This window comes from Muntiacus reevesi, chromosome 6, assembly GCF_963930625.1.
Source record: "Muntiacus reevesi chromosome 6, mMunRee1.1, whole genome shotgun sequence".
Classification (NCBI taxonomy): Eukaryota; Metazoa; Chordata; class Mammalia; order Artiodactyla; family Cervidae; genus Muntiacus; species Muntiacus reevesi.
In genome coordinates, this window is record NC_089254.1 from 34,121,316 (window position 1) to 34,135,178 (window position 13,863).

Sequence of the window (13,863 nt, forward strand, 5' to 3'; positions counted from 1 at the left end):
TCTAAAAGTCTGTTCTGTACATCTGTGTCTCTTTTTCTGTTTTGCATATAGGATTATCATTACCATCTTTTTAAATTCCATATATATGCATTCGTATACTGTATTGGTCTTTATCTTTCTGGCTTGCTTCACTCTGTATAATGGGCTCCAGTTTCCTCCATCTCATTGAACAAATTCAAATGAATTATTTTTAACAGCTGAGTAATATTCCATGCTGTATATGTACCACAGCTTCCTTATCCATTCGTCTGCTGATGGGCATCTAGGTTGCTTCCATATCCTAGCTATTATAAACAGTGCTGCGATGAACATTGGGGTGCACGTGTCTCTTTCAGATCTGGTTTCCTCCGTGTGTATGCCCAGGAGTGGGATTGCTGGATCATATGGCAGTTCTACTTCCAATTTTTTAAGGAGTCTCCACACTGTTCTCCATAGCGGCTGTACTAGTTTTCATTCCCACCAACAGTGTAAGAGGGTTCCGTTTTCTCCACACCCTCTCCAGCATTTATTGCTTGTAGACTTTTGAATAGCAGCCATTCTGACTGGTGTGTAATGGTACCTCATTGAGATTTTGATTTGCATTTCTCTGATAATGAGCGATGTATTTCCTTTTTATTTCTATACAAAACTCAGATATGTTGGCTGGGGACTGAGTAAACACCTTATTTTATTTACTTTGAAAATTATTTTTAGAATTTAATACACCTATTTTCATTGTGCATTCTAATTCAAATTAATGATAACTCCAGAATTTGTACTTCTCTTAGACTACAATCATCTCTTTACTGTTGGATACACCAGGATTAAACATGAAGTATATTCCATATATCCCATGTGACAGAATAAGATGAACACTTAGATGGATTTTTAAATACCTTTCATTAAAAAGCTAGAATGACAACAGTAAGGATCTTGCTGCTAATCTTGAGATATTCTTTTGCATAGAAAATATGCATCTGCTTTAGTTGCTTTGTAAGGATATTTTGGTTCATAATGAAAGTCTACAGAGATGAGGATAAATAATGATAATAATATTAGTAATACTAATAGTAGCAACATAAGTCACCACCACCAATAATAGTAACAACTATATAGTTTGCTGTGTGCCTGATATATGTGAATGTTAGGGTGAACACATTTAAGCTCATCATATCATTTAATTCTTACACCAACTGCTATAAAGTAGTCATCTTTATTTTTATACTTAATTGAAAAGCAGAGACACAAATCTGCTAAACCATCAAAGATTATACAACTAGGAAATGGTAAAGTCAGAATTTAGTCAAAATTCTTTCTGACTTCAAATTTTGCTAAAGGTATGAATCTCTATGCTTTTCTCCTACTTTGTTTCCATTTCCTTTGATAAGAGAATATTCTGCTATTCATCAAAAATAATGTCAAATTTTCTGTATGTAGTCTAAAACAGAGTTTAGCAAAATAATCTTAACTTTCACTCATTCCTGTAGCATTTTACCAGTAGGTACTAAATCTAGGTCTAAGTGAGGGCCATAGACCAGAGGTTCCTCCTCTCGATATGAATGTGCTCAGTAATAATATTTATTGCCTCAAGTATAGGGGACTGTGTACAATGTGAATTCAACATATGTAAAATAAAATTCTCATGCAATATCTCACTTAAACTGTAGTATTTTAATATCTGAAATTTACCAAGTCACTGGTTGTTCATCCTGTTATCACCTCATCTTCTTATAGACTTTCTGATCAATAGTTAAAGAGAATTGACCCTAGATTGGTAGTAAATACTCTACATTCCCTCAATAGACATGCATTCCTTATAAATTAAATAATTAATGTAATAATAAGGAAGAGTATGCACAGTTTATTCAGGAATAGCTATATGATTATCTTTCTAATTGGGGTCTTATTTGCATTAGTTCCAACTTGATTTATTATGAGACATCAGGCATACTATGACTTAATTCCCTGAACTTCAGAGAAAACTGAGAGATCTGGTATAATCAATAATAGTGAAATTAAGTTTCTTAAACATACAGTGTGATTACCAAAAACATGCATAATCACAGCTGCTTTTATAAAGAATCAAAATCATGAAACTCTGAACTGTTTTCTCTATGATTTTATCACTTTGTTTTCTACCTAAATTCGAACAATAACAAGTTGCTTTTCATAAATGCTGCTTTTGTAGAATTTCATGGTCAGCAGTCTAGTGTTCCACATCTGTGTAGAAAAGCCTACCGAGGGAGTTGCTTTAGCTCTAGACTCATGATTAGGCACTGATAGACACATGGCATTTAGTAATACCATTAAAATATTCTACACTGCACAATGGCAACAGATGTCTTAAGTTCTAACAACTAATCAAAGAGCGTATCAACCAACATAAAAAACACATCTGGAATCCTAGAAATGGAAGAATTTAGTCATATATTATTCAATATTCTATCAAATTTGTGTTAATTTGTGAAAAAGTGTGCTGGATGTTTTTATGTAAATGAGGCCAAATATACATTTCACTCTGTAATCTTCAAAACCATTTACTATAAAAAGCACTTTGTCAGGTTTTGAAGTGCTTCTTCCCGGGCCTGAGATAACTCAAGCTTTCTGAAATAATTCTCTTATTAAAGCAATATGTTCAAAGTGAGCCATGCAACTCCACAGGGAACGCTGCTGAGAAAGTAATGGTCTGCTGGTGAGTTGATGGACTGCATTAATGGTCCCAGCCAATCCGGAAACAGGACTGACAGCAGCTCAATTTTTAATATATTTCATATGTAGAACATGTTCAGAGAAGAGTCCTAAATATTAGAACTGTGCATTGGCTAATTAAACTCTTTGCCAATCATAGCATTGTAACCATGAATTACACTCGGCATCAGTCTTTAATCATTAGGAACATTACTATCTATGTATTAATAGGAATCATAAAGGCAGATAGATTTACATGAAATATATTCTTACTTTACTTTTACTTACAGTATTAACTTAATTTAGGGCTCCAGAAATCCATTTCCTGTGGAAGGGGCAGTATTCTTTTAAGTAATTTTTTTCAATAATACCAAAAAAAACACCAAAAATGTGTTAAGCATTTGAAAAATTTTCAAGTGATTCTAAATGTTCTGAAAAAATTTTTACAATGCCATGAAGAAAAGTAAAATACTATATTTTAATGCAAATCACTGCTAACTCATTCCCACTCAGGAGTTTCAGTTTCACAAAAGATACTTGGTAAGATTGCAGTCCTAATGAATACTAGTATTTAAAATGATTTATTATTTCTTCATTTTTTAGGCAACTCCACCAGAAAATGTTGCTCAGGCTTATATTGTTTATCCATTAAGTATGTGTAAATAAAGATTATTGTTATCCCTCTTTTAATTTTTTTTTTGTAAATGACAATGAGTATTTAACTATTTAAAATTACTTATTTGGTGGCCGAATTCTATTATACAGCAAATGTAACAAGAAAGCTGTAGTTATTAGCACACAATTTGGAACTTATTTTTCATCTTGGGTGATCTTAGGGTATATTTTAAACTATGAGCTCAAATTTAACGCTGAATTATTGTAGTGATTTTTATCTTTTGAATTTAAGTGTGAGCAAAAAAGAAGAAAAAATTTAAAACACTGGAATTTTCAAGTTGTCTATAGCAAAACATAGCAATGAATTATTATGCTTCTGTATTGTCAGAATTTCCCTTCTCAATGTTATTCAGCTTTTATCTAGGTAAGTGAGGAACACTTTCTCCCTTCCATGCCATTTTCAGCACCCATGGGACTGCAGCCTGCCAGGTTCCTCTGTCCGTGGCATTCTCCAGGCAAGAATACTGGAGTTGGTTACCATTCCCTTCTCAAGGAGATCTTCCCAACCCAGGAATCTAACTCAGGTCCCCTGCATTACAGGCAGATTCTTTACTGTCTCAGCCACCTGGGAAGACCTTTAGGTAGATGAGGAACACTTCCTCCTTAGCATGCCATTTTCAGCTCTACTATTTTATTCCGCTCCTCTTTCTGGAGCATCTAACCGTGAAAATTTTCCAGATACCCCAAGAAATGCTAGTAGTACGCATTTTAAAAAGCAAAAAAACACGAGTCTTAAACTGACCTTGTCTAGAACATGAAACATAGCTCAGAAAACCAATGTCCACGAAATATTTCCATTGGATGACAGTTTATTTTTGCTAAAAAATTGTAAATGATTAAATTTTGTTTCCAAATAATGACAGTTCACAAAAGAAAAACAATGCTTCTTCAGTGGGAATATATACAAGTAATGTCCTAAATGGCCATCTTTTTGGCATAATTTTAGAAGACAAAAAAAGAGCAAGAAACTGAGAAAAATCTCAGACTGTTAGTCATGGGAACTTCATAGTCTTTGCACAATCATAGAAGCCTTAATGATTCCTTGATACTATTAATTCCTCTTATAATTTTAAAAACTTGTTAAGTCTTACACTTTACCTCTCTACAGCAATGACACTCAGTCCAAATGAGGCTCAGATTTTTATCTCATATCCTTAATAAAAAACTATGTCACAAGGGTACTTAATAAAAATGAACGTGAGGTTTTACTAGAGATAGGAGACATGCCAGATCAAAGTATATCCATTTATGAACATTATAAATGTTTGATAAAATGAATTGTCATGTGATGGCATGTTTATTTCAGAAGTAGGGATGAAAAAATGAAACTTGTACTTAAAAATAATAAAAACTTCTGCCAGCAGGTGGTCAAAAGTGGTAGGGGCATATGGTTAACAGCTGGACTTTATTAAATATCTATTAACTTGAGCACCTCATTGGTGATTCTTTAATAAAGCTATCTTTTTTTCTTTTATTACTAGTGTGGAAGGGTCACACGTTTGCACTCACATGGGCAAAAAGGATGTATTTTTAAACATTGCTTTCTATATTATGATCTTTCTCACAAACCATCCACTTTTTGGTTAATGAACATCTGTAAACTTGATGATAAGAATAACTTAGTCATTCTCAGTTAAGCTGTCAGGAAATGTAAAGTTCCAGTTCCTGAGGGGTTGTTTCTCCCCTTCCCTGCATGACTGTATGGAGGTTTCCACTCCTTATAGTTCCAAGGAAAGGAAGCTCTCTGACTGATTCTGTGCTCATCTCTGCTGACTAGTCTGATTCTGAATGTCAAAGCTGACTGCAGACTTCTTTATTCTCTTTCTATTCCTGTTGCAATAGCAACGGTGTTCTCCAAAGTAAATTATGCAACTAAAATGATATTATTCCCATCATACTTGATGATTCAAAGCTTTGTGTAATTGTTGCCAACTAAGTTTTTCATTTTTATTTCCAAAACGTGCTAGAAAAATGTGGTCATCATTTGAAACAGTACAGTGGAGTTTCCAAATACCAAAAGTCAAAAAGATTTAAACAAACCAAAAGTTGAATTTTTGGGTCAGATGGGCAAACCCTGAGTGGAGCAGAGGCCTCATTAATGATTGACTTCAAGGATTTGAACATCTGAAGGACCCCCTTCATCTCCTTTTCCAACTCAGCTGCACTTACTGTGTCAATTTCATCCTTCTGCAAAGCTTCTCCATGAGGTGAGCAATCTCTCAATGGTTAGCTATAAAGGTGTGGTATGCTCGCAAACTTGTGTACAGACTCAGGTGAAAAATAATCAGGAAATTAGTTTATTTACCTTAGACCATGAACCTGTCTTTTGGCAGGTAGGCAGTTTACAATAGAAGCCATATAAGAATCACATTCTTTGAAGAAACATTTCACAGGGGAAAAGTAGGAAAGGCTGTTAAAAGAGACAGCACAATAATGTGTACCCTAAGTGCAAGTAATTAGTCACTTCATTGTCTGTACTTTTAATAAAATTTATTCATTTTCCCCAATTTCTTTCAGAATCTTTAAATTTTAACAGACTTATATCTTAGTAGAAGTACCCCTTTCTTGGTTTTTAATGAAATGTCACAAGATTGACTCTTCAATCTTAAACAAGACTTGGCCTTGCTAACTCCTCCAACAGTATCGCTACAGCTACATGAATTGTTTTTCATGTTTATGAAAACATGCCAACATCTTTCTTGTCTGAAGTCTTTCAGCCATGCCATTTACTCTTCCTGGCATGTATTTCCTCCCTGGTTAGCTCCTTCTTATCTTTCATTTCTAAGCTAAAATACTACACGAAAGAGACCAATTCCTACCACCTTAATTATCATCTTTGTTGATTTCTTCATTATTCTTCTCTTCCATTGGACAGTAAAATCCACAAATACAAGGAACATGCTTCTGATCTACCACTCTGTCCCAAGAGATTTGTATCAATCCAGGCACATGGAAAGTTCTCAAAAGCCATTTGTCAACCTAATAGTTAATTGTTAAATAATAAAAATAGTTAACAATAATATAATAAGAATAGTTAATAGTCCAACTTATCACATTTCAACTTTTAATTTGTTACAACCCTTCCTCTTTATCAGCCCTTTCCTTCTTAGGTTTCTATAGCAGTTCTCTCCTCTGGCTTTGTATAATTATTCTGGCTCTAATCCTTTAGTTTTCCCTCTCTTTCACAAAACATTAGCTTTCTGGCAATCCCTGTTTTCTTCTCCAACTATGCACTCTGACAATTTTGATTCTTGTTTATGATTTTAACTACTGCTCATGTGCTTATGGCTCACAGATACCTGTTTTTAGCTCTTCTGTCATCAGAATCTTTCTCTGTTGCCTATTGACTACCTTGTTTGAATATTTTTAAATGGATTTCAGCATTCCCCTACCCTCAACAAACTCATTTTGCCTTCCATCTTACTTAACTAGAATACCAAGAGGTCAGTCACCCAAGTCAGAAGCCTAGGAGCTTCTCCAGTATTCTCACTCCATTCTGTCATTTGCCAGTTATGCCTGAAGTCATATATTCTGTACCAATATTCATTAAGTTGTATTAATTTTAATTAATCATTCCATATATTAATGTACTTTTTAATTATTAATTCTAAAGTGTACCCTTTCTTCTATTACAGTCCCTAATTTGTCTCCTTTTCTCATAGTATTGCCCATGATGATCAATGCTGTGTACTGCCACCAGAGTGTATTTCTAATTATGAATTTGCTTTTCATTGGATTTTAATAGTTCAGTTGTTTCCTCTTGTAGAATATTCCTCATTTAAACTAATAAAATAATTTCCAACCTAATTTCCAGATATTCACAAAGAAATCTGCTGTTAAACCTACATCCCTAATCATTAGAAATCTCTCAAATATTTTAAATTCTTTTACATTTGTGTGACTTTAAACAGTTTTTTGCCAGTTAATTGGCCAATCTAAAAGTTACCCAGTCTGACATAGTGGGTCACCTTTCCATAAAAGCACTTCCTGACTGTCACTCATCAAAAGGACTTAGTTGTATCTCCTCTTTACCATCATAGTGTTGTATGTATACGCCTGTTATTGCATTTTTCATATTATGTCATAATGCTTAATCTGAGTTAATGGATCCTTTGCACTCATGTTTAGAGCTTCCCTTGGTGGCTCAGATGGTAAAGAATCTGCCTGCAATGAAGTAGACCTGGTTCAATCTCCGTGTTGGGAAGACACCCTGGAGAAGGAAGCGGCTACCCACTCCAGTAGTCTTGCCTGGAGAACTCCAGGGACAGAAGAGCCTGGAGGGCTACAGTCCATGGGATCGCAAAGAATTGAACACAACCAAGTGACTAACGCATTCAACTTAACTCTGCACTAATGATTATCTGCTTAAAATCAGAACTAACATCTGTTACAGTTCTAGATGATTGCTCATATTGTCCAATGAAGTGTGCTTGTTTGGTGCAAAAGAATAGAACTCATTCAAGCAGGAAAAAAAAAAAAAAGCTTTATATTAATGAAACATGGATTAAAAAGTCAGGAATCTTACATCTTTAAATCTAAGAAAATTTACATCAATCTTTTCACTTTCAAGGCAAGAAGAAGTCCAAGCTCCTCCAAGGTTTCAAAAGATTCCTTTGAGTGGAGAGATGGAAAAGAGACTGAATAGCAATAGGAGGTTACCACAGAGGTGAAAGCTTGAAATCCTATCTCTTCTCTGTTGCCCTCTTTCCAGACTCTCTCTCTCTCTCTCTCACATGCACACAAATAGATACGTGATTTGTCTTACACAAAACTTCAAGAGTCTGATAGATAGTATAGAAGTGGCAGATGATAGTTTATATTGCACAACAAGACAAATTTAAAATTTCTGTTAAAAATTTCTATTATTGAAAATCTCTTTAAACTTCTCTTCCACCAGGAATATTTTTTCTTGACCCTTTTTGCTTTGCTATGGATTTTCACTTCTCACTTGCTTCTTTCTTTACTACTTCTTGCTCATTAGGTTCTCCCAGGAGCTCCAAATTCCTCTTCTTCTATTAACCAGAACAAATGAATTCATTCCAGCTTGCATTTTTAAACTTGCCCTCCAAGCCCATGGAGCTGTTTTACTGATATGTATTTTGCCAGAGATCAGATCAAAAGTCTTCCATGTTATAGAGAATAACCTTGGGCAAGTTACTTAAGCTCTCTGTACCTTAGTTTCCTCATCTGTATAAAAAGGATAATAGTAATTACCTTGCTTGTTTATACTGATGATTAAATCACTTAACATGTGAATTTGAATAAACCCTAGCAGAGGCTTCCCAGGTTGTGCTATCGGTAAAGAATCCACCTGCCAGTGCCAGGGATGCAAGAGATGTGGGTTCTATCCCTTGGAGTAGGACGTGGCATCCACTCCAGTATTCTTGCCTGGGAAATCCCATGGACAGAGGAGCCTGGTGGGCTACCGTCCAAAGAGTTAGACACAACTGAGTGAGTGACACACTTTTTCTGGCAGAGTTAGGGACTTAATAAATGTCAACTGTTATGATTGTTATGTTTATGGTTGTTTACCCTTCTTGTAAAGCTCTTTGTTTATACAGACATTTTTCGCATTATTGTTTTCTCCTCATCCTCCTCTTTCTTCTGTCACTTTCTCCCTGTTAAACAGAGCTAGAATGGAATCTCACAAAACTGAATTATAGCTAGAATTACCTGGGTCATATATGAAGAACAGAAAATGAAAAGCAATGTGCTTTTTCTTTCTTTCTTCTCTTAGTGACTTTGACTTCCACTTTTCTTTTAATATATGCTTTATTAATTTTTTGCACATGACACATGACATATACATAATAATCACTCAAATGGTTGCCAAGGCTTCCAAATCAATATATTCTATCCACTCATTTCAAGCTTCTAGGAAAGTCTACTTTGTTCATCTTATGTCAAAAGTCTACCCCTACTCCAATTATCTGTGTTTGAGATTAGCAATCACTCTGAATAAAGACAAAGTGATTGGCCTTATTTTTTCCAAAACACTCCTTGTATATACCTGTGCATGTGACCTTAAGGAAATGCCTCTTGTTTATCTTTTATCCCTAGAATTAAATTAAGCACAGTTGGTCTATAGAATATATTTAGTAAATGTTTATTGAGAGAATCAGATGTTAATTTTGTTTTGTACTGAATTCACTCACCAGCAAATTTTGTTAAAGTAACATTTTAAGGTTTTATGTTATTAATAAATTAAACTATCATTGTATATTTAAATCTTTCTGATGATTTAATACAAAATAGATGAAGCTTATTGAGAAGATTGAAAAAGTAATCAAAGATGAAGCTGTTAGTTAAAAGGGCTAGAAAATAAGAGGGAAATTAAAAATAGAATATGTCAATAGCAATATAGAGAAAACCAGTAGCACTTTCATTTGTTGTTCTCAGTTATCTAAAGAATAATGAGAATGAGAATTATAAACATTTCTTTTTTTACATATAAATAATCTCAGAAGTAATTTTTTGATAGTCCACTTTTTAGATAGTCTACATAAGTGTCTACTTCTTCCACTTAGCCATATATAAAATTTTTGTAGAAGAGTGTTTCACTTTACCTATTTTTCTAAATATTTTTAGATATCTTATTTTCCTAATATTCTATAAATTTTATTTAATCTGAAACAATTAATTTATTTATTAATAAATAAATAATTTATTTAATCTATACAATGTGACCAGTATTAATTTGGGAAATTTTGTTTAATAGGCAGCTTTCATAATAAAACATTTTGCTGCAATTCAAGGTATTTAACTTTACATTTGCCTGAACAGTAAGTAGAATAATAACCAGAGGAGACAGGCAGGAGAGAATCTTTAAATATACACATAAATAGTTTTTAGTCCTGATTCTCAGTCACGCTTCTTACCAACCAGAAGTCAAGCCAGCTCTTATTAGAGTGTGATGGTAAGGAAAACATTAAGCCAGCAGCAGTGGAATGGGAATAAAGTGGTTGGCAGCCTCCAGGAGAATAAAACCTTCACTATGGGAAATGAATGCCATTCCATTTTGATTTTGAAAATTAATTGAAAAGATTCTTAGTGTGTTGGAAAAACTAATCTCCCACTACATAGTTCTCATTCCATAAACCATTCCTAAAGAAAGAATTAGTGATCAAAACCTAGTTAGAAATCCTGAAATTCATCTGCCTAGAGACATATTTACAGATTTTCAGAGAAGTGGCCCAAGTATTAGTTTTTAAGTACACCTATATACATTTGTTATATATATTATATAATCTTTTTGTTAAATTAAAATCCATTGTTATTCTTTATTAATTAACTATATATATGTGGTTTATATATATGTGTATATACATACATGCATTATATTTATAAATGAAAATGCCTTTCTAAATGTTGTTGGAAACACTTCCCTATTGCTTTTCATAACTTAGAAATCTGTGCCTACCTAAATGATAAAAGTGAAAAATAAACAAGTAATTTACTTTCCCACATTTTTCTTTTGTAAAATGACTCAAAATTGCCCAGGGGAATTATCAAATGTTATGTTGAAAACTGTGTGAAAACCAAAGAAATAGTTAACTTTTGTTTAATAAATTTTAGTTGTGATGTGTATTATATTAACACATAAATATTTGGCATAACACTAAAACTGTCCATAGACAAGCATTGTGAGAAGATAAGCAAGTTTGAAAACTACCTGCATTTGAGTTATAACAATCTAAACAGCCACTGTTCATTCTTACTTCCCTCCATTGTCAGCATCCAAAATTTCCTAGAGTAAAAATAAAGGACTTTCTGTAACTGTCCCATACATGACACCTCATTCATAACATACTCTTTTCATCAAAATACATTTTATCAATGCTTGTTTCTTGATGCCAGCTCTCTGAACTCTTTCTTCCTGTGAACATTTAGTTTCTACATTTGAGAGAGAAAAGAGATAAAAATGGCCTAATCATAAAGTGATAGACATTCCAGAATCACTGTTCTTTGGCCAAAAAGAAATACAAATCAATTTCACCCATGTGTAGAACACATGAAAAACCTGTGACAAATCAGCATCATTTACAGCAATATTTATTAATATCTTACTTTTTTCTCTTGTTCTTTTTCTTCTTCCATGCCCAATAGGTGAAACTTTCTTCTTTGACCTCACCACTTCCACACTTCCATATGTATTGTTATCACTTCCCTCACTTCAGTTCAATTCAGTTCAGTTCAGTTGCTCAGTCGTGTCTGACTTTGTGACCCCACGAACCGTAGCACGCCAGACCTCCCTGTCCATCACAAACTCCCGGAGTTGACTCAAACTCATGCCCATTGAGTCAGTGATGTCATCCAGCCATCTCATCCTCTGTCGTCCGCTTCTCCTCTTGCCCCCAACCCCTCCCAGCATCAGGATCTTTTCCAATGAATCAACTCTTTGCATGAGGTGGCCAAAGTATTGGAGTTTCAGATTCAGCATCAGTCCTTCCAATGAACACCCAGGACTGATCTCCTTTAGGATGGACTGGTTGGATCTCCTTGCAGCCCAAGGGACTCTCAAGAGTCTTCTCCAACACCACAGTTCAAAAGCATCAAGTTTCAGTGCTCAGCTTTCTTCATAGTCCAACTCTCACATCCATACATGACCACTGGAAAAGCCATAGCCTTGACCAGATGGACCTTTGTTGGCAAAGTAATGTCTCTGCTTTTTAATATGCTATCTAGGTTGGTCATAACTTTCCTTCCAAAGAGTAAGCATCTTTTAATTTCATGGCTGCAGTCACCCTTCTAGAGCCCCCCCAAAATAAAGTCTGATACTGTTTCCACTGTCTCCCCATCTATTTCCCATGAGGTGATGGGACCAGATGCCACTTAGCCTTTAATTGGTGATTCTCTTTTATTGTTCTCTTTTATCTCTTTCTCCCTCAGGATGCTTTTTCATAAGGGATTATTCTTTATCTCTTTCTTGCTACAATTGAAATCTCTCCTCAGTGACCACATCATTATCCTCTCTGGCCTGGGGTTTGATGCTAGATTCCACTTTCTAAATTTTAAGTGCTTACTGACACTTTCACCCATTATGGGTCTCTAGTAATTCATAATGCCACCCCCAGCATTTATCAGTTTAAATTATCATTTCCGAGACCCTAATACTTTGAATTTTCCTTTAGCTTTACCTCCTAATAATCAGTTGCTAAATTCCATACTTGTAATCTACTAAAGTCTGCATTTGCTCTGCCTCCTCCATTGATACATATAACTATTTTGGTTTTTTGGCCATACCACACGTAGTGTGGTCTTCCCTTGTCGCTCAGCTGGTAAAGAATCAGCCTGCAGTGCAGGAGACCTGGATTCAATCCCTGGGTTGGGAAGATCCCCTGGAGGAGAGAAAGGCTACCCACTTCAGTATTCTAGCCTGGAGAATTCCATGGACTGTATAGTACACGGGGTCGTAAAGAGTCAGACATGACTGAAGTGCATCTCCTTAACCACTGGACCGCCAGGGAAGTTCAATGGATAACAATTTATTCAAGTTATAGTTGATGCCATCTATAATTTTATACATTCATTCTAGCCCCTCAGATGACTTTATAGCATTATAGGCTCATCTCTTAGAGTAAGATTCATCAGGCCTCAAGTTTATATTATTAAGCACACTGTGAAAACAGACTTTTAAAGGGGAGTTAGTTAATGAAAGTGGCTCAGTTATGTCTGACTCTTTGCAACCCCATGGACTGTAGCCCTCCAGGCTCCTTGGCCCATGGAATTTTCCAGGCAAGAATACTGGAGTAGGTTGCCATGCCTGGGGAGTTTAATTGCACATGTTAGCCTGCTAAATTTGCATAATACCCAAATCTTCAGTATATCATTCACTGTTCCCACACCAATAACTTCTAATCTGTCAAGCTAGCCTATTTATCATCTCAAGAAATATATTCTGAAAGTTTTCTTTGCTTGTAATATTTATATCATCTAGAATGTGCTCTCCTCTCTGCCCTTTTAAGTTTATTTATTACTTTAAAAATTATTTGATTGGAACTCATATTATGAAGTTTTTCTTTCTTTTTTAATTTATTTTTTAATTGAAGGATAATTGCTTTACAATATTTATGGGTTTTGCCATACAACAATATGAATCAGCCATAGGTGTACACATATCTCCTCCTCTTGAGCCTCCCTACCACCTTCCACCCCATCCCACCTCTCAACGTTGTCATAGAGCACCAGATTGGAGTTCCCTGCATCACACAGCAAATTTCCACTTGCTTTCCATTTTATATATGGTAAAGTGTGTTTCAAAGCTGCTCTCCCAATTCATTCCACCCTCTTCTTTCCCAGCTGTGTCCACAAGTCTGTTCTCTGTGTCTCTATTGCTGCTCTGCTAATAGGCTCATCAGTACCATCCTTCTAGATTCCATATACAGACATTGATAATGATATTTGTTTTTCTCTTTCTGACTTGCTTCACTCTGTTTAATAGGCTCTTGGTGCATCCGCTTCACTACAGCGAACTCAAACGTGTTTCTTTTTATGGCTGAGTAATAATCCATTGTATATATG